Raw genomic sequence first — 27,190 nt, 5'->3', positions numbered from 1 at the left:
CTGCTGTCACACGCTGAGGAGGGAGCCGGAAGACGGAGCTCATGTGTGAGCTCCAGCCGGCTCCCTCCGTGCAGCAGCCAATGAGAGTCTGTGTGACTCTCATTGGCTGCTGTAACAAACACACAGCTGCCGCTGACGGCTGTGTGTTTGTGTCTGTGTAGGGCAGAGCGCTATCACAGCGCTCTGCCCTACACAATAGGAGCCCTGATGTCGGATTCTCTAGTGAGAATCCGACATCAGGCGGCCGCCGTTCGGCCCCGAACGGGGATCCGAGTTAGGCGGTGAACACCCGAACAGGGTTCGGGTGGACTCGGATCCCCAATGTTCGGAGCGGTTCGGATTCCACAGAATCCGAACTGCTCATCTCTACTTACTATAGCCAGCCAGCTCGCTGCAGCCTTTGGCCTGTATTGGTGAAAAATAGTGAAATCAATATTGTCATCTGTGAGGTGGTTAAAAATGCATGGAAATGCCTGAAAATTATTGTTATTAAGGTTAATAATACTGTAGGAACAAAAAAAGGCCCAAATTATGTGGTTTTAGCTGTTTATATAATTAAAAAAAAAAAAATACAGATCCAAAACCAAAACCTAAAAACAAAACACCAAGGATATAGTTCTAAAACCAGATCCAGATCCAAAACCAAAACATGGGGGTCAGCGCACATCTCTAGAACATATATGAAAACTACTGTATGTATTTCTATGGGAGCCAACAAGCTACACTTCTACTCGGAAGTATAGCTAACTTCTGCACATTCTCAAAAATGCCTAGCAGAGGATGCTATCATGGGTTTCATAGATACTAGGAAAAAAGCTAATAAATAAAAAGTGTAATATTTTAGCTGTACACATTTTGGCTATCAAAAATTCTGTGTGTTGTATGCTGACATAAACATGAACTTTGTGAACCCTCATAAAGCTAACCACATAGACATATAGGTCTTTTTAGGTTTATTTAAGAATCAGAATAATTACTGGAAAGGTCATTTTAACATCATTTAACACAGTAACAGCATTTACCACAGTGTGAGGAAAACCAGAAAAGTAACATTGACCATAGACAGGAGTATATGAAATGTACTGTATACATAAAATGAAATAAATTGATCATCAGAAATCACATATTTCATTTTACACATGTCCAGCATTTGGGAGGGGAGGTGAAACCAGCAGGGATGATACAATGGTCCTGGGCAATCTAGTCATGGTCTTCAATCACCACCTTTCACATGCACCGTCTCATCCCCTGATTCTTCCATTGTATGGCGGTTACTGTCTTCAGTTCTTAGGTATGTAATGCTTGGCTGTGATAGCAAAACACCACCCTCATAGCCCATCACCAACATGGAGGAGGAACAGCTGTCAGCTTCAGAAGTGCGGGCTATTGCACCTTCACTAGTGGCTGGCATCTAAGTGACAATAAAGACATCGAAAGAGTGAAATTATGTCATTTAGTTCATTCATTCATTCATTGGTATAGGTGTCTCCTGCATCTTTTTCTCCGTAGATAGGCACTGATGGTGTTTTATTATTATTATTATTATATTATTTATTAATATTGCATTTATTTTCATATTTCACGATACAATTGCAACCAATTAGACTGTGTTTTCACTGTATAGCTTGTAATAGATAAATAAAGAGCAAAACACTTAACAGTTTTTAACTTTTTGTACAGATTTGTGCGTTTCATCGATGTTAGTAAATAACCCTCACTGAGTAGTAATTTAGACACTATGGGGCTGATTCGGAGTTGGGAGCAAAGCATAAGAAATGGAGGGGTGGAAGGTGCAAGGGGTGGAAATACATTTTTTGCAAATCGTGGATTTACTATAGGACAACTCGCATGGTTTTCACATGTCAAACACAACTTCACACTCCACTTCACGGCATATCACCATTGGACCAAACATCATATGATTAACATTGACATCAATGCAAATCACAAATTTACAAAATGACTGAACTCACACCAAAATTGCAACGCAATGCACAAAATGAATAGACTACGAAATCAGTGGTGTGTTTGCATGTGCAAACCATTTCAGTTAGGACAGTCTCAATCATGATGCTTATAAAAGGCACCCAACTCAGCTGCAACACTCTCTTTGTTTCCAAACATGGCTCAGGCAGGCTGTTCTTTCATGTGGATTGCACCAGCTGACTCAAGGGGCTCAAGAGCAAGAAACAAAACAGAGGAACCAGCAGGTAGAGATGATGCAGCTCCTTCGTAGGCCTAGGTTCTTCTATGGGCAGTTAAATCTGAATGCAGTGTCTGCTGACAAGGTCATGCAGCTGTTCCACCTCAACCGCAACAACTTAATGAACCTGTATGACCTTGATAAAACTCAGCTTGAGCTAGACATTGCATGGTTGCGAGCCCTATTAGGCCTATACAAACTGCCGGCTGTTCTGCACTTCTTTGCTACTGGGAACTTTCAGTTGGTAATGGGGAAGGTGGTTTTAATACCACAAGCCACCTTCTCCTGCTACCTGGCTCTAGTTCTAGCTGCACTCAAAACTCTCTCCTACACCTATATCTGCTTCACTAGCCAGCAGTCACAGTTCCATGATGTCAGATTAGCATTTTATAGCATCTCAGGCATGCCAAATGTCCTGGGTGCTATAGACTGCACACAAATTGAGCTAGGCCCACATATACCTAAATCACCATCATGGGCATTTGACCAATGTGCAGGTGGTTAGTGATGCATAACAAAAAATCATGAGTGTTGCGGTGGGCTATCCTGGCTCATGTCATGATGCCTTTATCATTAGTCAGTTATCCCTTTATGCTATGTTCTAGGTAGTACAAATGCCGGAAGGATGGCTTCTGGGTAACTTCACATTCCTATAGTTACATTCTTATGGTTACATCATAAATATACACATATACATTATGTCAAGTTAACCTTCACCTGCATTTTGCCTTACAGAGTATATAGCGTATGGCTGTTTTTCCTGGCTACTGACTCCATTGTCACTTCCTGATACTACAGCTGAGCAAAAGTATAATGATACACACAAGACCACTAGATTTGTAATAGAATGTACATTTGGGCCATTAAAATCTAGGTTCTGCTGTCTTGATAAATCTGGTGGGATTTTGTTGTATTTGTTTGATAAAATGCCCAACATTGTGCTTAGATGCTGTCAATTACATAATCTGTGCTTGGAAAAAACTCCCCCACCAGATTATGCAATAGACAGTGAGCAGGCATGGCTATTTGTGATATTATTATTTTAATTTATTTATATGGCGCCACAAGTGTTCCGCAGCACCTTACAAAGTACATAAACAAATTGTTGATGAGCGACTTACAGAACAATACAATACAGGACCAGGACATGAATAATATATATTGCTACATTAGTGACCATAACACCTAGATAAGCAACAGAGCATAAGCAACCAAGTGTTAGGTGCCCTAGCGGTGAGTAAGAAGTAGATGAAACTAAAGTAGGGAGAAGCACAAGAGGGTAGAGGGCGCTGCTTGAAAGAGCTTACATTCTAAAAGAGAGGGGAAGACAAACAGGTTTGACACAGATGGGGTAGATGGGAAGGAAGGAGCATGTAGCAGGGAGTTAGAATGATAGCTAGAAGGCTTTGATGAAGTAGTGGGTCTTGAGAGCCCATTTGAAGGATTGAAAAGAGGTGGAGAGTCTGATGGGGAGTGGGAGAAAGGTCCAGAGGTGGGGGTCAGTGCGGGCAAAATCTTGGAGGCAGGAGTTGGAGGAAGTAATCAGTTGGCATGAAAGGTGGCGTGCATTAGTTGAACGAAGAGAGTGAAGAGGAGAGTGAAAGGAGATGAGATCAGAGATGTATATGGTAAAAGATAGGGTGAGGGCTTTGTAAGCAAGCATGAGAATCTTAAATTGGGTTCTAAAAGGGAAGGGGAGCCAGTGGAGTGCTTGTAGGAGAGGGGAGGCACATGTAGATCATTTGGAGAGGAAGATAAGCCATGCAGCAGCATTAAGGACAGACTGGAGAGGTGTGAGATGGGATTTGTGGAGGCCAGATAGGAGGTTCCAGTAGTCCAACCTGAAGATGACCAGTGAGTGTATGAGGGTTTTAGTAGCATCCTGGGTGAGATAGGGTCTGATCTTGGAAATATTCTTGAGATGGAAATGACAGGACTGCGAAAGGTTCTGGATATGTGGTTTGAAGGATAGGGATGAGTCCAGGATAACTCCAAGACAGCTGACCTTGGGACTAGATGAGATAGTTATGCCATCAATTGATAAAGAAATAGCGGGAAGTGAGGTTATGTGGGAGGGTGGGAAGACAATCAGCTCTGTCTTAGACAAATTAAGTTTAAGAAATTGCTGGGACAACCAGGAAGATATAGCAGAGAGAGTTGGAGATACGAGTCAGAAGAGAGGGGGCGAGATCAGGGGAGGAAAGGTAGATTTGAGTATCATCAGCATAGAGATGATAATGGAGGTCAAAAGAGCTGATCAGTTCACCTAGAGAGGAACTATAGAGGGAGAATAGGAGAGGTCCAAGAACAGAACCTTGGGGAATACCTACTGTAAGAGGCTGTAGGGGGGAAGAGGAGTCATGAGAGGAAACTGAGAAAGATCGATCAGAGAGGTAGGAGGACAGCCAGGAGAGGTCAGTGTCACATAGACTAAGGGAGTGAAGGATATGCAGCAGGAAAGGGTGGTCCACCTTACCACAAGCAGCAGAGAGATCAAGAAGAATGAGCAGAGAGTAGTGGCCTTTGGATTTGGCAGCAAGGAGATCGTCGCTGGCTTTTGTGAGGGCAGTATCAGTGGAGTGGAGAGAACAGAAGCCGGACTGAAAAGGGTCAAGGAGGGAGTGGGAGGAAAGAAAAGTGGTAAGGCGGTTATAGATAATCCGTTCAAGGAGTTTGGAGGCAAAAGGGAGGAGAGAGATGGGTCGGTAGTTAGAGAAGGTTAGGATCAAGGTTAGGTTTTTTAAGAATGGGAGAGACAAGGGCATGCTTCAATGCAGAAGGAACAGTGCCTGATGAGAGGGAGAGGTTAATGAGGTGGGCAAGATGGGAGCAGGCAGAAGGAGGTGGGAGGGGATAGGATCAAGGGGGGAGGTGGAAGGGGGGGAGGACCGGATGAGGGACATGACTTCCTCTCCAGATACAGGGGAGAAGGATGTTAGAGTTGGTAAAGTTGACGGGGAGGGGTGATCTGGGAAAGGAGGAGGTGGAGAGCTGGGGGACTGGTTGGATAAGATGTCCTGACGTATGGCATCAATTTTAGATGTAAAGTAGTTAGCAAAGTCAAGGGCAGAGAGCAAGGAGGGGAGACGAGGAGGGGGTGGGTGAAGGAAGGAGTTGAAAGTGGTGAAGAGACGCTGGGGATTAGAGGACTGAGAGGAGATGAGGATTTTGAAATATGACTGTTTAGAGAGGGAAAGAGCAGCACTATAGGATGAAAGTATAAATTTGAAATGGAGAAAATCTTCCTCTCCACTGTCGCTTGGCAGATTAGACCTGTAGTGATTTCCAGCTATTTCACCTGTAAGCATATTACACAACCTTGGTAGTTGAAACAACACTAAAAATGTTGTTTCTAATGTTTTCAGAGTTACAGAGCATCTTCAAAATAAAGCATCTCCATGCCTGACTAATTCCAATATAAAACAGACGATCTGTTTCTAGACTTAACTCTAAAAAAAATGTTCACCTCACCTGTGGTGAACTACTTAACTAAGGTGTTTCATCACAAGTGATGTCCAGCAAATATTAAGGTGGAAGTCAAGGTGCAGAGCATCCCCCCCCTGGAATGTCTCCTGTTGGAAGGTGTGAAAAAGTGTTTCAAAATACAGTCATTTACTTTACTAAACACCGTACATTTGTCAAGTAACGTCAATTTCCCTTTTTCTCATCTCATCATTTCCCTATGTGTTCTGTAAAATTAAAAACACATCAACCTAGAATGTTTGTGTCTCAAACATGGTAAACTACTGGACTTTTAGCTTGTCTCTTTTTGTGCTGCATATTATGTATTTTAAGAAAACAACAACTACACAGTCGCTATAGAGGTGAGAGAAACCACAATCAATTTAGAATCAATAATAATTTATTTATGCATCAATTAAAAAGCAATAAAAAGCATATTATGTATTTTGCCATTTCCCCAGACCTTCAACATGTGTGGTCAAGTGTTTTATACCTAAGTAACTGTATTTTATCCAGACACTATTTGACCAATATGTCATTGTTGGAAATAACTTTCAGCATATTAATTAATTAACCTTAATTAATTCATCATTTAATGTTCATTATCTAATCAATTAAGTAATTGCATGCAAACAGGTTGATAAAGTGTATCTTAAAAGATAATCAAAACAAACATGTTTTTTTATAATTATTATTATTTCCACAACATTTTATAATGTTTACAGAGGCACAATTTGATTAGAATTAAAGTTTCTAACAGTGTCAGTCAGTTGCATGATGTTTACATTATTGGCTAAAAGGCTGCTATTATGTTTACTCAATTGGCGATTTATATGTATCAACTGTCCATTAGTTTCACATGATGGTCATTGAAAGCAGCCATAGAGGTGAGGAAGGCAGAGGTAGCATCACCAATTGAATTTGTCGTTGGCTCTTATAAGTGAGTGCCGGGTGGGCACAGTGTTTCTGGCCTGACTGGTGTTGCTGGAAACATATCTAAGGCGTTTAATTCCTTTTGTGTTTCCACAGGCCCAGCAAGTGGCTCTAATGTTGACAAATGTGGTTCATAAGCTTGTAGAACTGGGTACACACTGGAGAAATGTGCAGTCGTTCCGACATTGGAAGAAATGCCCGTGAACTGTGATTTGTGCGTCCACACTAGACAACTTTAATGAACTACAGAATGATCACCGTTACATAATTTATTAACCGATATCGCTAGGTTTTATGCGCAGCACATCAAACCAAGGAGCGCACAATCGCTGGTACACACTGAGCGATGTAGGCGATATATCATTACAAAGCGACATATCGCCCCGACATCGCTCCAGTGTGCAACCGGCTTAAAGCAGAACATGAGGTGAAATATGTGTGAAAGTATGAAATCCAACTGTACACACAGAATAATTGACAATTATGGAGTATGGTTCAAAAATAAGATGTCAACAATTGACTGAGTCCTCAAACAACATCAAACAGTTTGACAGAACAATATGCAGGTGTTTGGATTTGTGTTTGAAATGTGACGAGGTCAATGCATGAAGCTTTTAAAATGGTGTTAAAGTGGCCCTTTTCTTACGCTTCCCAGACAAACTATATAGATTGACAGAAGCATTTGGCAAAGACACTTTAATAACTAGTAGGTACAGAAGATGCAGATTCTTTGTTATGCTGAAGTTCTCCACTGTGCCACATTGTCATTAAATAAAAAGCTTCATACAACACCCCCTAAGTTAACAATGTGTGATGCTGGAAAAATGTAATTTCCTGTAAGAAACATGTAAAACTTTATTATTATCCTTTACAGATATTCCCCAAATGGCTGTGCACATGGAGGTGTATATGGTGTATGGGCCAATTGTCTGTTTTGTTGCGCCCGAGTCAGGCTAGAAGGCTGATGTTGTTGCCTGGCAGAATGGCCCTTAAAGAACCTAAACGTGTCCATTTAAAGTGCTGAATGTGTTTTGAGAGAAAACAATCAAGAAACCAGAAAATGTATTTATCTGGCTGATACTCATCCTGCCTTAAGGGTGCCTTTGATGATGTCTTTTTCCACTTATAGTTTTGCACCATGTTACATCACAGGCAAAAGTACATTCAAATATTGAAAAACAAGATTTTTTTAAACAGAAAAATGTATGTAGGCTGGCAACATGTGCATGGACATGTGTAGTACTAGAAATCTGTCCGAGAGGGGTCTATTGTCCACCGGGTTAACCATTTCAATACAATACAAGCAACTGTACAGCCATGGCCAAAGATTTTGAGAATGACACATGTATTGGTTTTCACAAAGTCTGTTGCTTCAGTGTTTATGATGGCAATTTCCATATGCTCCAGAAAGTCATGAAGAGTGGCCAGATGAATTGCAATTCATTGCAAAGTTCCTCTTTGCCATGACAATGAACTTAATCCCAAAAACAACATTTCCACTGCATTTCATCCCTGCCACAAAAGGACCAGCTGATGACATGTCAGTGATTCTCTCATTAACACAGGTGTGAGTGTTGACGAGGACAAGGCTGAAGATCTGACTTTGGTGAGTTTGACAAACAAACTAAATTATTGGTACTGAATATATGATGGTTGTGTGCACACATCTATTTTATGATTGTTTTTACAGTACTATGCAGATTTTGAATAAGGGTATGTAAAATCTTTGTTAGATCACATTATGGGCCTGATTCAGAGAAGGAGGCTAATGCGATCGCAACTGCATTTTCGTACGGAAAGCAGCTGTGAAAATATGAAAATGTCAGCAAAGATCACCTGAGCATAAAGACGCCCACTACTGCCTTCTCACCTGCGTGTGATGATGCATACCTACATATACCTCGGTAACATCGAAGCACATTGGCGGCCATCTTACACTTGCGGAAGGTCTGACCTGCCGCAGCTTTGGGTGCTCTTCTGACACGCAGAGTTACACAGGTAACCGCAGTGGCTAATTTATGCACGTCCATGTAATGGCATTTAAACGGACAGGCAAATCTGCATTTTTGTGACCACTCCCCAAAACCACCCCCAAACGGTGGCAGTCTGTTGCTCACTTAGCAATGGATTCCTCTGTGCATGCGTGATTGAAATGCGATTACACGTGCAGTACGGTGCATACTCATGCACAATGGCAAACAAACGCTCGATCTGCGTAAAAATTGCTTTAGTGTTCGTCTCTGAATCAGGCCCTATGTCATAGACAAAACATTTATCTAACAATACAAAGGTTATCATGAAGACATTACTCACTCTTTTTGGGTGGAGCATCAGAGTCATGTACATGGGTACCCTGCACCACTTCTAGAAGAAGAGGTGCAGAGTACCCAAGTATAATGCTGCGCAGTGGCTCCTCATATTCCAGTTATCCCTGCTGAAATGGTGATACGCCCCCAGTCTGCCTTTTCTGCTGTGCCTAAGTGGCCATTTTCTGCTTGACACAGCGTTTTATGTTGCTGAAGCGCTATTTGCAGACTACACTCCGCTTAAGCGAACCAGAACATTTCACCTCATCCAGATTTTTCTTTCAAATGAGGGACTTTTTACATTCACTCGAGGCATGCAGCCCAAACAACACATCATATTTTTGGATAACTCCTTTTACAAAGGCCACATTCTCCTCAAATTAGAACCGAACTTTGCGGCCACTCTTGATCTTTGCCCTGACCAAAGACATCATCATCCTCATTCTCAGCCTCTGACTCCTCCAAAGACTGCTGCACAGACACCTCCTCCTCCTCCACATCCGACTCTGAGACCTCCAAATCCACTGGCCTCCTCCTACCACTGCCTCTCCCATCGCCCTCAAAAAACACTAAACAGAGAAATAAAATAAATAAACAAACCACCTCCAACACCACTTCTCACACACACACACACACACACACACCGCAGACACACACACACACACACACACCGCAGATACACACAAATAATGACAAGGCAAAAATTAAAATGGCACAGGACAAATATGAAGACACACTGTAAAAACAAACAAGGCAATAGAATAAAACAAGACTACTTACAAAAACAACCAACAATTCCAAAACAGCTCAACAACTCTCCTCTCCAAACACAGTGCACACTCCTCTCAGTACAAATGCCACCAATGCATGTGTTTTGGTGGTTAAGGAGAGTATTTATTGGGGCATGGTGATGACACAGGACATGTGTGACTTTGGACCAATCAGAAAAGTTTTGCAAACGTGTTGCGATTTGCCTCTGGTTACATTGAGATTTCTGTTGTGTGTTCAAGTGCATCTGCCTTTTGAGATTTGATGTGCGAGTTTTGGTGCATCCAGGATTTCCGAATTCATGTGAGATTAAGGGTCAATATGAATGAACTCGCACATGCGCCACAACACGGTGAGTATCACAATCAAAAAGCAATAGTCAGACAAATTTGTGATTAGCCGCAGTAAACGCTCCGGCAAACAGTTGTGATTAGGGATCACACACCAACACGAATCTTAGTAAATCCACCCCCCCTTCCGTATAAATTGTGTTTACAATGCAAAACATTTTACTCACTAGATAAAATATAGAATTTTGGATTGGCAATGTTGATAAAGGGCTGTAATTTAAAAAAAAAAAACAGTTATCTTTAATGTTACTATTAAGTTTTAACATTTTCCTACAGTGAGAGACACATAAAAATGTGGATGAATGTTTTCTGTCTGATTTTAAAATATTAAAAAATGAGAAGCTTGAGAAGCTTACTCACCAGTCGACTATGAGACATGGGCTATCTAAAGGATTTCCAATTACTATTCAGAAACATCGCTAGAAATAAAGGCCCTATCATTGTATGAAAGTATATTGTTACTGTTACTATTATGGCAAATAAATAATATTACTATTATGGCAAATAAATCATATTATTTATTTGCCATTCATTTTGGTAGCCACAGTGTTACTCTAAGAAGAATTTACACAGAAATAAGTATCCATGTCTTGTTGGGAAGATTAAACTGCATCATTAAAAGCTGCCATTAAGCACACACATTTAAAATTATACATTATTTAGCTACCCAACCAACCTAGCGTATTCCAGGGCATAGCGGCTTCCAGCAGAACTGTTCTACAATATATAGTCCCATATGAGATGGAATCTATAATTTCCAACAGTACTGAAAAGCACAAATATCATAATCAACCTCAGAATCAATCAGTCAAGCAGCCCAGGAATCATAAAAAAGCTAAACCCACAAAGTAATTTTTTTTCCAATTTTTTATTACATGTAGACATTATTGTGGAAGAACACTGCAAGGAGCTAATTTCCAAAATTCCAATTCTGGTGTCCACTAATAGACAATTGATAGTTATGAACACATAAGCATAAACTAGTCAGATACAGAATAATATTTTTTAGTGCAAATTAGTTTTTATTAGTTTACATTAAATAAGTAAACAAGACAAATTGTTTTTTAGATTTGTAAATCAGTCTACATACAAATGTGAGAAGACAACATAATATGAAAAAAGCTAAAACATACAGGACACTCTCAAAGTAATTCAAAACAAAATATCAAGAAATATCAAGAAATACTCATAGTACTGATAAAATTAAAAAAGGAGGCAAAAAAACATGGTGAGTTAAGGGAAAGAGAGAAAGAAGTGCATATAGAAAAAGGGGGTTGGGAGAAAGAACAGCTCTGGATCCTACAAAAACAAAAGAGAGGTGAGCTCCGCTCAATCAATTCTAAAGGCCAGCAAAGTGAAAGAAAACCAAATCAATGTCGAAACCAGGGGTCCTTGAAGTCCATCCAGCAGAACTATGTATCACTAAAGGATGCATAGTTAATTACCTTTCGCAGAAGACTAAATATCTTCCATTTCCTTATAGAAATCGATTTTATTGAACCAATCTCCAACGGTTGGGGGAGAGGAGGAGCGCCACCTTACTGCGATAACTGACTTAGCAGCAGTGGCGTCTGTCACTGAGGTGACACCCGGTACGGGGAGTGATGTTGTGCGCGCTGTGAAACTGGACAAGAGGTGTGGCTTTGTGGGTAGGGCGCGTGACCTCGCGACCCGAACCCGTTTTAGTCACTCCAGGGGTCTAGGAGATGCAAGTTTGTTTCAAAGTGACGACTCCCTCACTGTGTCAGTGCAGCACATTGGTCAGCACTTTGGTGTCACCACTCGGAAGTGGCCCGCGCCCCCCTTCTGGCACCACTGCTTAGCAGCATTATTCAAGTGGCACCGCAGGGATTTTTTTTTATATCTCGAGATAGGAGCAGGGGGACAGGTGAAACAACCAGAACAATGGATCAGAAGGCACCAGTTCTCCTATAATGATTGTGGAAAGTTTAGAATAATATTTTTTATCTGTCATTTGGGAGGGCCGGTCCATCATTTTAGCTCAGTCATTACAATCTTTGCTTTTTGTATTTTGTATCGTGTGGGAGGGGGAGACCCACCGGTGGCCTTGCGATCACACTGTCAGATTATTTTTGCGAAGAGGATTTGCAGGGACAGAGCTTGCAAGAAAGATCCTTGTGATGTATTTGTATTTTGCATTTTGAATCCTGGTGAATTTAGCACATCCCATCCGCATCTGAGATGTGGATTGTGTTAAATAGAGCTCTAAGATCCTGGAACAAAATATTGTTTGCCATTTGTTATGAATGAGTTAGGTAGCATTTTATAACTTAAGAAGAGGTACATATAGAGGCTCATTTGAAATTGTTAATATACAACAATGCGAATGATTCTGCACATTAGTTAGGGTAAGGTGAACTAGTAGAAACATGAAATGTTACATAAGATGCTTTTGTAGCATCATTGTTTTAAACATTGTGGACATGAAAAGGTGCATTTAAAAAAAAGGCAAGTTATAAAGTTACATAAGTACTAATCATTTATGTATATAGCACCAACATATCACACAGCGTTGTATGAATAATATTTAATCATTCACATCTATCCCTGCCCTGGTGGCACTTAGCTGATAAACTTTTCAATATGCTTTGACTGTGGGAGGAAACCAGAGTAAACCTGCACAAACTCGGGGTGAACATAGAACTTGCAAACTCCATACAGATAGGGTCTCCTGGTTGGAAAATCAATGTGAGTGAAAGTGAAGCCATAGAATGCAAACACAGATACTAGCAAAAAGTTTAACCTTTTACCCTAACTTTTTGCAACATGTTCAAGACTCATTTTATAATCTAAAGTTTAAAATACCGTTTGAGCAGGATAACTATATTGTGTGTGTGTGTGTGGGGGGGGGGTTATGTATTGAATTCTGTCTTGTTAGGCTGCATGAAAGTGTCACCTATATCATAACCCAGTATTGTTCTCAGCACTGCAAGATGTTTTTCTGTCATAGTGTTTATTGCTTATTGGCCCAGTAGTTACACTACAAAGATTCACACTCAAACCACAAAGCGGTAATAAAAAAATGAAACCAAAGAGAATGAGTGCCTAGAAGTGTCAGAGGGGGAGTTACAATTTCCTTGTTATAGCTGCTAACAAATAGAATGTACTGTGCTTGGACAATGCAACATTATGGAATATGTCTGATAACACCAGAACTCCAGGCACATCCAAACATTCCTAGAAAAATGAGGACGATCCTTGACTTCAACTCATAAACTCAGCTACGAGGCTGCTACTAACATGCTTTAATGCACATTTTACTCAAAACAGCAACCACACCACAGTTGTGTAATATCCAATAGGTCTAAAATATAATTACTTACTTTACCATAACAACTCATTATTTTGCATATTAAATCAACCTTTTGTAGAGGAAGACAATGTAATATAACAATACATATTAAATAGGCAACTTCAGGAAATATAAAGGGGTCGAGTACAGGATTCCGGCGGTCAGAATACCAACGATGACAATGCCAGCTCCGGAATCCTGAGTCAACATCCTGACACATGTTGGTGAGTGACCCTTACCCTAACCCTAAAACTAACCTAATCCTAACCCCTTGTCCAGCTTGATAAAGGCCATTGCCGAAATGCGTTGCTGCTTACCTCATTGTAATTAATTTATCCAGCATCTTGATACCTGCGATTGGAAGTATTGGAGATCATTTGGATTTTTTACATTACAAGTCCTCCCAGCCATTACTGAGCCACTACTGAGACCGGACGCTGTCTTCTATACTTACCTGATTACCATCACAGCCGCTGGTGCAGCGGATCACGTGGAGACTCCCGACTTGCACAGTTTGGCTTGACACGGAGGCCGCTCGTTTCCCCTCCGCCGGCGGAGAGAGTGAGACCGCTGCAGGTATTCTAAGGAGACTCAGCCTGCCACTTCACCCAGCTTATGTAAAGCTTTGAGCCAGAGACACTCCGTGAGTAAAATCCCGTTTGGGGCTCCGTTCATTAAGCCACAAGTGGGTCAAAATTATCCAAACAGGTGCTATCCTGATCTCCTTTTTTCCTTCAACATTTGAGGGCCAGGACTGTTTCATTGCATGATTCACTTATTTCATCAAGTGCTGGATTTCTTTCCATATCACGGTTATAAATCCGTGTGTAGCAATTTTTTACACTTGGGACATTGCTATTTTATTACTTTTATTGGACATTCATATGGTACACAATATTAGTGTCATTATATTAGCTTTCCACAGATTAGGCAATTTGAGGTTCAATTATTGTCAATGTTTAGTGTTATATGTATGCATTTGTGTCTATTTCTAATAAATTTATGTGTGAGTATATATTGACCAAATCGATTGAGATTTTCTGACAGACACACCAGCGCAGTATTTTCTTTATAATAATCCTAACCGCTAACCTTAACCGTAACACTTACCTTTGGGATTCCGGAGCTGGTATTCTGATTACTATTTGGATTACGGAGCTGGTATTTTGACCGTTGGGATCCTGAGCGCCAGGATACTGACTACATCCCATATAAAGTTCTATTTCAATACATATTCCCAATTTATAGAATAGTACATTTCATTCCTGTCTATTCGCCACTTTTAGCACCCAATAAAATGATTCCTAGTTGATTAAGCTGATAAACTTTCCACCCTGTATCAGGCCCTATAATAGTTCACACATCTCCTTGATGCTTGGCATATACATTTCATTCTCCCATGACACTTCCATATACTTATCTTTTCCCCCCAAACCCAGTGTTTAGTTTCCTATCAGACATGCTACTGATGTATAGATATGATAACGCCTCCTTCAGGGCTCAGCCACTTTTCTCCCTCAGCTCTATATATTCCATATCAAAATTTGTACCTGAGGACTGTGACAGATGCAGTACAATGGCAACAGAACAACACATGTACTGTTTTATAAGGATGGCCATAGACCATAAATGGTTAACAACCATCGATGGTTAGCTACCGATGGCTGATGGTTTTGCCATCGATAGTGGATAACAAATGGTTCACCATCATCAATGGCACAAACCAAAGCAATGTTTTTTATCCCCTACATGCCGACCCCCGACATGACCTGTGAAACCCCGCCCCCACTCCCTGATTGGCCCGCTACCCAGCCACTATTAAAACAGGGATAACCATCAGTGAATGAAACCATGGAAGGGTTACATGCAATGGTTTCATGGAATCGATGTCAACCACCAATTGCACCATTGATGGTGACCTTTGATGATTAACCTACTGAGGGCAATCAGTTGGGAATTAGTAACTTGATATTTTTAGACCTACACCAACAAGGGTTGTCCCTTGAATCAAATTACTGCACAACTGACAACAAGTCATGAAATGATTAACTGCTGCCAGCCTCCACCAACAGATAACACAAAAGATTATTAGAGGAGTGTAAATATACTAAGAAAATGCCAATATGTCTGAAGCGTGTAACTTAGGCCATCGATGATCAATGCCACCCCACCCTCAGAGGTAGAATCTCCTAATTTAGAGACTGCCACTCACTCAGGTTTTGCACCCTCATCTCCTTGCTTAGTATCCATGAGGTAGAGACAACATCTCCTGTTCCTCAGATGGAGTTCGGGTTGGGCTGTGACAGGGATGGACTGGGGCTGTAGATCAGTCCTCGCAGTTTGCCCTGTGCGTGTGCCTTAGTCACGTTTGCTCGCGAAGGGGAGTGGGTGTTTTAAGGGGGTGTGCCGCAAGTCACGGGGGCCTGGCCTTGCGGAACGCCCCATCTCTTCCTGGCCGAGCACAGCACAGTTGACGGGGACACTTCCGCCCTCCTCGAGCCAGCCCTGAGGCCATCGGCCCTTCTGGCATTTGCCAAAAGTGCCCGATGGCCAGTCCGGCCCTGGGCTGAGACATGTCATGAGACATGGAGGAACAGCAGCCAACAGCTTCACGGCTAAGAAACTGCCAGACTGTGCTCTTCCCTGTCAGCGACTGGTGTCATGTAAACTTTTGCATTTCCGCATATGAGATATGTACCAAAATATGTACATATCTCATTTGCGGGTACAATGACATCAGTAGCACTGTCTATGCACCTCTTGATTGGCTGCTCTATAATAACACCTTCAGCTACCTTTATATCAAGTCACGAATGTCTATTAAGATTTCTGACTTCTTACTTCCAGTTGGACTACTGCAGGAAAGTTTCCAATTGGATTTTTAAAGCAGTAAACAACTAATGTGGTGGGTCTAAAATACTAAGGGGTCTATGTACTAAGGGCCTGATTCAGCACGGCTGCATTCGCACATACCCGCTGTGAAAATATGCTAAAGAATGCAATCGCACGGCAACCACAGCACTATACCAAGACTCCCATCACTGTATAAAGCAGCCAACTTCCCAAGTCAGCGAAAGCATTTGTAACATCGGAACCATTCTCACAGTTGTGGTTGACCTGAGCCTACCTCACAAATGACAAAACTTCCAGTCGCCATCTAGACCTCTGCCAGCGTATGCAATCGCAGGGGCTTAATTATGCATGCCCCTGTAACAGCACAGGCATGCCTGCGTTCTGCCGACCACCCCCCCCTTCTCCACCCCCAAATGGTAAATTCCTGTCATTCACTATGAGATGAGACTGTGTGCTCGCTGTGATCGCTTTCTGATCGCAGCGGCCGGTTCATGCATGCACAGAGCACAAACATCATCCAGTTGCGTGTGAACACAGCTGTGTGATCCAACCTGAATAAGGCCCTAAGTCTTAGGGGTATATTTACTAAAGTGAAAGTTTTTAGAAGTGTAGATGTTGCCCATAGCAACCAATCAGATTCTACTTAACATTTACTAGCACCTTCTAGAACTGGGGTGGGCAATAAGCGACCCTCCAGCTGTTGTTGAACTACAAATCCCAGCATGCATTGCAACATTTTTAGAATGGCCAAATAGCAGAACTGTCATGGCATACTGAGATGTATACTTTTACATCTGGGGCGCTGCTTATTGCACACCCCTATTCTAGAAGATAATAGCTAGAATCTGATTGGTTGCTATGGGCAACGTCTCCACTTCTAAAAACTCTCACTTTAGTAAATGTATCCCTAGGAGAGAAATAACGGGAATGGAGATAAAGTAACAACCAATCAGCTTCTAACTGTCATTTTTCAAACGCAGCCTATAAAGTGACAGGAGCTGATAGCATGCCTAACATAGACATACTGGTGTTCCTAGATGTGAGTGACTCATCATCCTAAGGACATAAGTGTCCTTTTTGGTGACAATATTTCTCTGTACATTAATATGTCTAGTTCAAATTAGGCCAATATTGTGCAAAACAATGTTTTTATTGCTAATATCTATGGCTGTAAATCTGATACTTGCTACTGCAGTACTTTCCATAATGCTAATAATAATGATTAGATGGCGATTACAGGAATGAGCAGATCAGACAATATGAAAAAATGGTGCATCTCAACAGAAACAAGTCCTATGGAGGTATGACACTGATGGTGCATACCAAAATTCTGGAACCACAAGCGCTAGGAACCAGGGAGGGATAATTAAAGTTGCTTTATCCAGTACCCCCTGTAGTTATGATAATGTTGTATTGAGATGAGTGCTTTATATTTCATGTCCAATCAGGGAGCTTTATCAGGGATTTATGGTTTAATTGAATAGTGACTGATCTTGTACACCAAATAATCTCCAATATTATATTTTAGCCATTTATTTTTTACCTATACTACACAAGTTATTTCAATAAATAGTACAAAAACAGTATTGTAAAAACAGAAAATGAGAGAATGAATTCATGAATGTATATGATGTCGTGCTCACTGACTGTTCGTTAAATGTCTGCTGGGTCATTAAGAACTGTGCAGGTCCACCTCTAGTTATGCATACACATGAGTGTGGTACTGTATATATAATTTAGAATGGCAATTAATAGCAAGTATCCTACAAAATCTGTAGATGGTGCCTCTCTTCTGGTCTTCAGAGACCCAGCAATATGGCAGCTAATAAAGGCTATGTATATAAATGTCTCTGTCTCCATGCAGAACACAATATACTCTTATATCTTATTGATCATTAGTAGAGAAACTCTGACAATTACACATTTGTTGCTATATTTTTCATAAGATAGGTACTCGGGCTTGTGCTTCATTGTTCCTCACAATAATCATGAAGTCTCATGGATATCCCTCACAATGTATTATTCTTTGTAATCCACCAAGGATGTCTTCAGTGAGCTTATTTGGAACAAGACGAACTGATGCATAACAGATTTGTTTCTCTGTGTTAGAGACAGATAATGACATGAATAATCAGAGATAACAAGGTAAAAGAAGGACCCCCTCTTGTGGTATAATATGGATTATGTGATCATCACTTCAAATTGAACCTGTTGACATGTCTGGTCAATAACAAAGCAGTGATACTAATAAGTACTATATGAAAATATTTGTGTACTGCTATTACTATTATACTATTATAAAAAGTCAAATGACAGTTCTGCCCACTATTCATGACCTAGCTAAAACTGTTCTTATTCTCTCCTAAAATGCTACAGAACTAATTAGTCTCCATTTATATGTAAAATAAAGAGGGACCACTGGCAGATTTTAGCTAGGGGCTGCAAGACTCCCAGTAAAATCCACCACCCATTGGAAGCGCTAATCACAGCCGGACAGGTAGTCCCATGGGGAGGTGTTTTCTCCCCATAGAACTGCTAGTCCGGACTGCAATTAGCATAGAGAACGCTTCCAATGGGAAGCCACTCCCCTGCTATTACGGCATCCATATCTGGCTTCAGAATGGGATTGAAATACCGGCGGCTCAAGAGTGACAGTGCCACAGATCGAGATTCTGACAGGCGTTGGTAAGTACTATCCCCTCTCCTCTCCAACCCTAATCCTCCCTTAGGGGTGCCTAACCCTAACCTCCCCTCCTAGTGCCTAACCCTAACCTCCTCCCCAGAGGTGCCTGAACCTCACCCCCATCTAAACCTAACCCTCCCGGGGGGTGCCTAACCCTAACCTCCCCTCCTAGTGCCTAACCCTAACTTCCACCCAGGGGTGCCTGAATCTAACCCCCCTCCCCACACCTGAAACCTTACTCTCTGGCCTGGTTCAAGCCATGCCCCCTCCGCTTGATGTCACACAAGGGTGGGGCCACAATCGCTGGTTATTACAGCAATGCCCATAGCATCCTAATAATGCTCCGGGGAGCTGTAAGGGCAGCAGTGTGAACATCTGAAGCATCCTAAGGACGGTCCAGCCGGCACTGCTGCATAGATTCTGGCTGCAGTGTGCCATTCTAAGCACCCTCCTAGCCAGATGAGGCTAGCAGAAAAAAGCTCAAAGGGCCACACCAAATGATTCCGAGGGCCTTATAAGGCCCCCGTGCAGGAGGTTCCCCATCCCTGCCCTAGTCTAACCCTAACCTTAGGGGGGCAGGTGCTCATCCCTAAGTCCCCCCTGGGGGTCCCTAAACCTAACCCCCCCATCCCCGGGCTAAGTGTTGTAGTTACCTGTCAGAGGACGATCGGGATGTCGGGGGTCGATCTTCCAGCGTCGGGATTAAGATAGGCGTCAGCATCTTGATGCCTATCTAAGTCCTTTGTCAGGCAGGTCGTGTCGGGATATAGACCGGCGGCATTGCCTCCGCTGGACTATTAACTACATCCCCTGGCTTCAAGGGGCTGTAGCAATGCAGTCCCTAGGAACCTACTTGTAGAATTGTGCAACCACCACTGAATATGGTATTTTACTACTGTCCTTATAAGGCATATCCCATGTGCACATTTTAATGTTTTAAATACATTGATTTTCGTGTATATCTCATATCAAATGTACAGTACCTTTATGGAGTAAAAGACCCCATATAAAGTAACCAGTGGTGAAGAGAGGAAAAACATGGCAATATAGGCTTCCCAGTCCAGGTATTTCCCATGCACCCCTTATAATGCCCATCAGACCCCCTACATGCCCTTTGTATAGAATCAGACCCCTTCACCAAACATATAAGTTTGCAAGATGGAATTGTCCTTGGGCCCTCCCACCCACCCTTATGTTGTATAAACAGGACATGCACACTTTTAACAAACCAAACATTTCAGCGCCAGGGTCTGCCACACGACTGTGGCTGAAATGATTGGTTAGTTTGGGCCCCCACAAAACAAGCTGGCAATTAATTTGTCCCTGCCCAAACTGGCTCTACGGAGGCAAGATGTCGTCCTCATCCTCCTCATTCACTGATTCCTCATCCTCTTCAGTGTTGTGTACATCCTCACAGAGTATTAATTCATCCCCGCTGGAATCCACCACCACAGGTCCCTCTGTACGTACTGGAGGCTGGTCTACCTGGAAGAGTTGATAATTCATTTTTATGAACATCATCTTCTCCACATTTTGTGGAAGCAACCTCCTACGCCTTTCGCTGACAAGGTTCCCGGCTGCACTAAACACTCTTTCGGAGAACACACTGGAGGGGGGACAACTCAGGTAAAATAGAGCCAGTTTGTACAGGGGCTTCCAAATTGCCTCTTTTTCCTGTCAGTACAGGTACGGACTGTCTGACATGCCTACTTGGATGCTGTCACCGATGTAATCATTTAACAGACAGACGCGCGCTTGTCGCTGCTGCTTTGAGGATGCAGGTGCGGCTACAGCCCACACAATTCACAAAGACAGAAAAAAAAGAATTTTTTATTTTTTGTGGAGCGCACTTTGAGGGTTACACCACCCTTTAACAGAGACGCAAGCTTGTCACTGCCGCTTTAAGGATGCAGGTGCAGCTACTGCGCATACATTTCACACACAAACACAGAAAAAAAAAGTTTTTTCTTTTTTGTGGAATGCACTTTGGGGGTTACACCACCCTTTAACAGACTTATGGGACACAGGCGCACGCTTGTCGCTGCTCCTTTGTTGATTCACGTGCAGCCACAGTGCACACAATTCACAAACACAGAATTTTTTTATTTTTTATTTTGTTTGGAGTGCACTTTGGGGGTTACACCACCCATTAACAGACGAGCCAGCCGGCCCTTTACTTATGACAGACGCACGCTTGGCGCTACTTTGTTGATGCACGTGCGGCTACTGCGCACACAATTCACAAACAGAAAAAATATATTTTTTTTTTGCACTTGGGGGAGAGCACCCCTGATAGACAGAGCACCCCCTGGACAACACTACAGCACCCCTTTAGGACTGGGACACTGCACAGGACTTTGGAGTGGACACAGCCCCTATGGACAACTATAATAATAATTTTATTTATATAGTGCTTTTCTCCCATAGGACTCAAAGTCACTTTTCAGACATCAGAAAACATGGTACATTGTACAAGGATTTGGTGTTGCAAAGAAAAAAAAAAAAAAAAACAGTAGAAAACCACACCGAGATAATTAAAATCAACTGAAATCTAGAGAGCACAATAAGCATATTGCAGGGTTGGTGCACACATTTTGGGAATTAACTTCTATGTGTTAAATATTCCACCCACAAAGGTACCAAATGAGGCAGCCGTTTTAGGCGCACTACGTAGGATTACCCTGGGTGGAATAAGTTACGCCCAGAAGACACAAAATGGGTGGTTGCAGCGTCCTGACGCTAGGAGTACGGTCCCACCATAATAGTCAGGACCATGTATTTTTCATCCCATCCACGAGTGTACCAGGTGAGGCAGCCATGGTGGGCGCACTATGAAGGTTGCACTGTGGGAGATAAACCATTCAAGAATCCAAGGCATATATGGGAAAACTGACATGTGTGGCAGTATGCTATACCCTGTGTGAATAGAACCACATAAAGTACATCATGCCCATGGAGGGTGAACTTTAGTGGATGTATAGCACACCAGTATATCATGCAGTGGAAGTACATTTTACAGAACAGGGATTAGTAAATACAGCAAACAGTGATGCAGTTCGGGCATGAGATTTCCGGGCGACTGAAACATTTGAAATATGAAATGCACTGAATGAATAGAGCCACATGTTGTTCATCCTGCCCAAGAATGAACCATCCGAGGCAGCCATCTGGGGCGCACTGCGTAGGTTACATCTGGCAGGGTGTGCAAGTAGCGGAAGTATAACATCCAGGTGGAGAAAAATTAAAAAAGAATAAATGGTGACTGTATTTTAAATTAAAACCATGTTAAACTTAAACAGAAATTAAAAAATGATAGAGTGTTCTGCAAAAAGCCACAGCGTCTCCTTCACACAAGTGTGTAGTCTTGTCACATCCGGCAGTTTGTGGAGTTCGATTTGGCTGCAGCATGAGGCAGCAGCCGAACCCAGTCTCAGGGGAGTGTAAATGAAGGTGGAGTGGCAGCATGCCTGTGCTGAGGTGTTTGTGAGATGGTTTAAATTTTGGTTAGAAAGTAGTCAAAAGTCCAAATCCAGGTCAACTGACTGCACAACACAGCCCAGCCAGCCCCTATGGACTTTGGAGGAGTGGACACAGCCCCTATGGACAACAGCAGCACAGCACAACACAGCCAGCCCCTATGGACTTTGGAGGAGTGGACACAGCCCCTATGGACAACAGCAGCACAGCGCAGCACAACACTACACAGCCCAGCCAGCCCTAACTCCCTCTTCACTGTCCACAGCCGAGTGAGAAAATGGCGCCGACGCGGGTACCTTATATAGAATCCAAAACCCGCGAGACCCGGAAGGAGGGATAATGACGTTTTGCCTCGATTTCAGATCCGGGTCAGGCGGGAAAAGTCGAGCCTGACTCATATCGGCCTCGGATGGGGCGGGGGGCTCGGATTTCAGAAATCCGAACCTGTTCACCCCTAGTTGAAAGACACTAGCACGTCAGCGTTCGGCCGACCACCCCCTCGTCACCACCCAGAAACGGCACTTCCTGCCAATCACTCTGCGATGGGTCTGCGTAGTCACTGCGATTGCAGTCCCTATCGCAATGACTGGTTCGCGTATACGCGCAATGCGATGCATACGCATGCGCAGAACACAACAATCGGCTGATTGCATGCATATAAGCAACTGCTTTCCTTGCTGAATTAGGCCCAATAAATGTAGTTTTATCTTTCTCCAAATTTAGTATTTGTTTCACTCTCATTCTTGTTTCAAACAACTTCTGACTAACGGATCTAGAGATCTGTTTGATTTTGACTAAGTTCTTTTCACCAAATTAGCCAAGTTTGAATTAGTTTGGATTTACCTCTTTGGCTATCCAAAACAGGCGAGAGCCAGATAGCCAATATGATGCCATTTAAATTTTAAACGAGTAATACCAGATCGCTCATCTCTGAAGGGATCTTCACAGCTGCCCTTATTTTCATGTCCAATCCTTTTGTTTAACAGAAATACACTGGATTAAATATGCATACAGTACATGTGCATTTTGTCTCTTTTCTGCATACCTAGAGCAACTACTGAAAATATACACTACTACCTACCTCTATCTAGGGAAGGGGTGTTGATATGTGTACTATTTGGTGGTGGAATGCAATGGTGGAGTAAATCCGAGTATATACACAAGCGGATTCACCAAATGTATTAGACAGCTCAGGACTTAACCAGGAGTTTGGTTTATTGTATAGTAGTATGTTTGTACAGCCGTACTCACAGTTACATACTCAAAGTATCGTGGATGGAGCAGAGCGTGATAGGATGCAGTTAATTTACCGGAGGCCGGGATGCTGTTAGGTTTATGGACCCCAGGAGGAGAGTAGGGTTGGGCACCTCCTGGGAGGGTTAGGCTACGGGAAGGGAGGGTTAGGCACCCCCCCCCCCCCCCGGGAGGGAGGTTAGCGTTAGGCACCACTGGGGGGAGGTTAGGGTTAGGCACCACTTAGGGAGTGTTAGGATTAGGGGGGAGAGGGAGAGTTAGGGTACTTACCACCACTGTCAGTATCTTCATCCATTGGGATGCCACTGTCAGGATTTTTCAGCCACCGGTATTTCATACCGAACCTGAGCTTGAGCGGTACATACAAGTCCCCAGCCGGTGATGTATGTGGATAGCAGTGAATATAAAATTAAGTGGTATGCCTTTGCAGGATATATGCTGAGGTATATTGCAGGGTCTCTCTGGAGCTGTGGGCAGCACAGTAACGGACTCCATATTTCAACAAGGGACTCCTTAGTAAGACCTAAGTTCTACTACTGTAAGTTGCAATTTCGCAATCTCCCACCTGCCACGTGTTAAACAATTTGGGGCTAATTTAGAGTTGGATGCAAATGTGTTTTGTACCCTTTTAAGGTGCAAATTGCACTTTTTTATGTTGAGCATCAAAAATTCTTATGCATCCTTAGCAATACAAATCAGGGTGTTTTGCTAAGAGCAAAAAAGAGTCTACTTTTCTCTGGGGCACACTTTGATACACGTGATGTGATTAAATAAATGAAATTAAATATGCATCCTTAGCCCATACAGACTGAGTCACATTGTGTCCTTTCAACTCCTTGTGCATTGGGTGCCAGGATGGAGCATATGGGCAAATAAAAGAATAGCATAAGCATATGTTTGGAGGCAGAACGCTTGAGGGTGTTCGACCCACATGAAAAAATACGAACTGATAATGATGTTGATGATCTTCGTCTGTATGTGATTGGCTGAATGCATCGAAATCCCTCCCATTTATACTAATAGTATAAACATAGTGCTGCACTATTTGCGCTATTACAGTAATAGTAGCATTCGGCCTATGGCAATACAGTCTATTTCCATGTCATCTTTTAAAGGGGAATGGCGACTGATGTGTCTATTGCTTTGAACTTAATAGAAACTTCAGTGGTGGCTTATAACTTATTAATTACACTTTCCATACTGTGTATGAATCGGATACTTGTTATGATCACTGGTGAAGCCACACCTCCTGTTGTAACGCATGTACATCTTGTGTGCAGGACTAAATGAGGTGCACATGCTAGTCTGCTGGATTTGCAGCATCTCATATATGGCCCCTTGGCAAGCTGAGCAAATGCACTGTTTTTGGAATGCATTCTGTGCTAGCGAGTTTCATGCATTTTCCATTCAACTCCGCATGAGCCCTTTTACTGTATCTATCTACGAGACAGAAAATAAAACACAAAAGGAACTTTTCTCTTCCCTAAATGACAGGGGCCCCAATTATTACATATGTATAAATACAGCTTGTTCACTATTTCCTTTTGTTAGAAAGATATTGGCATAGGTGATTCATTTTTGCCATATGAGTAAGATATTTTTAAGAAAGTTTTTAAGGATCAACTAATATGGAAAAATATAATATTAATGAAAAATTATAAATGCTCTAAAAAGAGATGATGTGATATTTAGGGAGTGAGATAAGATTTGGATACTTTTATTCACTAGCCACACAGCTATATTACTATATTTAGAAGGCAATTCATTCTAGTTTAGTAGCAAAGCTAAGAGATCATTTGTTTTCCAAAATATTTTGTGCCAAGTAAATTTCATGAGACACGTGATTGAGTCCCCTGGAATCATCCTTATTTGTCTCTACGACGCTTTTTCTGGAACCATAACTATAATACCAGCAAACTCTAAATATTTCAAAGTAAATATTTATCATGTCATTTTTGAAATGCTAGCAAATAGACATTTGAAATACTTTGCCAGGATTTCAGTTCCAATCCTCAGTCTAAAATGGTGTCACAATAATATGGGAACAGTTGTATCCATCACAACTGCTGCAGAGAATAATGCAGTAAAACTGTCATTATTACTTTGTTGGAGGTAATGTGCTGTGTGATAAGTTGAGAATTTATTGGGATCTAGTTGATTTTGCCAATTTTTCTGGTGTTATTTTTGACAATATTCCAATATTTGTATAGTGTGTTATTTTTTTTTTTTTATGTTTTATGTGTATGTATATATATATATATATTCTCTATGTTTATTGTTTGGTATACACATTAATATTGTATTTTTTATAAGCAATGGATCTGGGATGCATTTTGTAGATCTAGATTTTATATTCCAGATACTGTTATTTGATTATGTATTTATGTGTATATGTATGTATATATATATATATATATATATATATATATATATATATATATATATATATATATATATATATATTTATTATTATTTTTTTTTAATATATTTTTTATTATTTATTTTGTTTGTTATTTGTTAATGTATTTCTATAAACCAATAAAAATTTGCTCAATTTAAAAAATCTGCCATTGTGCATCTTCTTGCATTTTTTTATTTACAGCCTTTAAACTTTATATGATAGCACTTTTTGGTCAGGTTTTGTCAATGATGTTTAATAGAGCACCGATACATACTGTTATATGTGCTGCCTTTTTGCCAAATTCAGATTGCACATAACTAAACAGTCCTTTAGCCAACAGGGTGCTCTTGCCAAATCTCCTGCTATGGTGGGCACCTGTAAGCAACAACTTGACCCTGCTCTCAGGTGTGTGTGTGTCCACATTCATAGTAATCCTTATGCTGTGGGGGGAATCTTGGACATATACAAGAATTAAATACTGCCAACCCTGTCGTTTTTACATCCATGCCATCTGTACACAGAGCTGCTCGTATACAAGCATAAACTTAACATACTTCTTACCCTCATCCTCCATGCATTACTTTTCTTGGTGCCAGCTGCCACTCTATATACGGGATAAGATCTGCATATGTTTATTGCTTAACACCATACACCTTATTAGCTTACTTAATTTAACTATAAATAAAGACACGGACAACCATAGCTTGGCTAAAAAAGGTCACAGCTTTTATTTATAAAATCAGAATTAATCAACCTAACCAGGGTAGTAAAGAGACGCTGCAAGCTCAGTTCTAGCTTTCATCTCACTCAACCAAAAAATATATGAGGAACAACTAAACGTCCCCCCTCAAGATGTACTAATGATGTGGGAGTCTCACTTCCCTCCTGGGCCAATCCGAGGTGCTTGCGCACATAAAAGCGCGCGGGTCCCCCCACGCAGAGAAGGACAAATTAGCCAGGGGCATTGAGGGCAAGTGCCCCCACAAAGTTTTCTTACGCCACTTAAAGCCACTGAGCTGCAGCGTACTCTCACCAAAGCCAGGCCCTAAGGAGACTGGCCCGCCACCCAAACAACTAGCACAAAAAAGGAAACAAATCCCTCACAAAGAAACCAGTACTAACGCATTTAAATGCACACCATCATGCCTAAAGAAACGTCCAATGTCGCCTTCCAAAAAGCTATGACT

At 41.8% G+C, this 27,190-nt stretch overlaps 1 long non-coding RNA gene across 1 annotated transcript in view; it reads right to left on the bottom strand.

Annotated features, from left to right (window-relative positions):
• Positions 1-1,000: 1,000 nt before the first annotated feature.
• The window catches only part of LOC148477028 (uncharacterized), a 31,007-nt gene continuing 4,817 nt past the window's right edge, over positions 1,001-27,190 (bottom strand). The window contains exon 3 of the long non-coding RNA XR_015872577.1: positions 1,001-1,411. This is a non-coding gene — a long non-coding RNA (uncharacterized LOC148477028). The remainder of the gene's footprint in view (positions 1,412-27,190) is intronic.

The sequence above is a fragment of the Taudactylus pleione genome, unplaced genomic scaffold (genome assembly GCF_031769625.1).
Source record: "Taudactylus pleione unplaced genomic scaffold, aTauple2 ptg000757l, whole genome shotgun sequence".
NCBI classification, from domain to species: Eukaryota; Metazoa; Chordata; class Amphibia; order Anura; family Myobatrachidae; genus Taudactylus; species Taudactylus pleione.
Note: the sequence above shows the minus strand (reverse complement) of the source record. Positions and strands in the feature narration are given on the sequence as shown.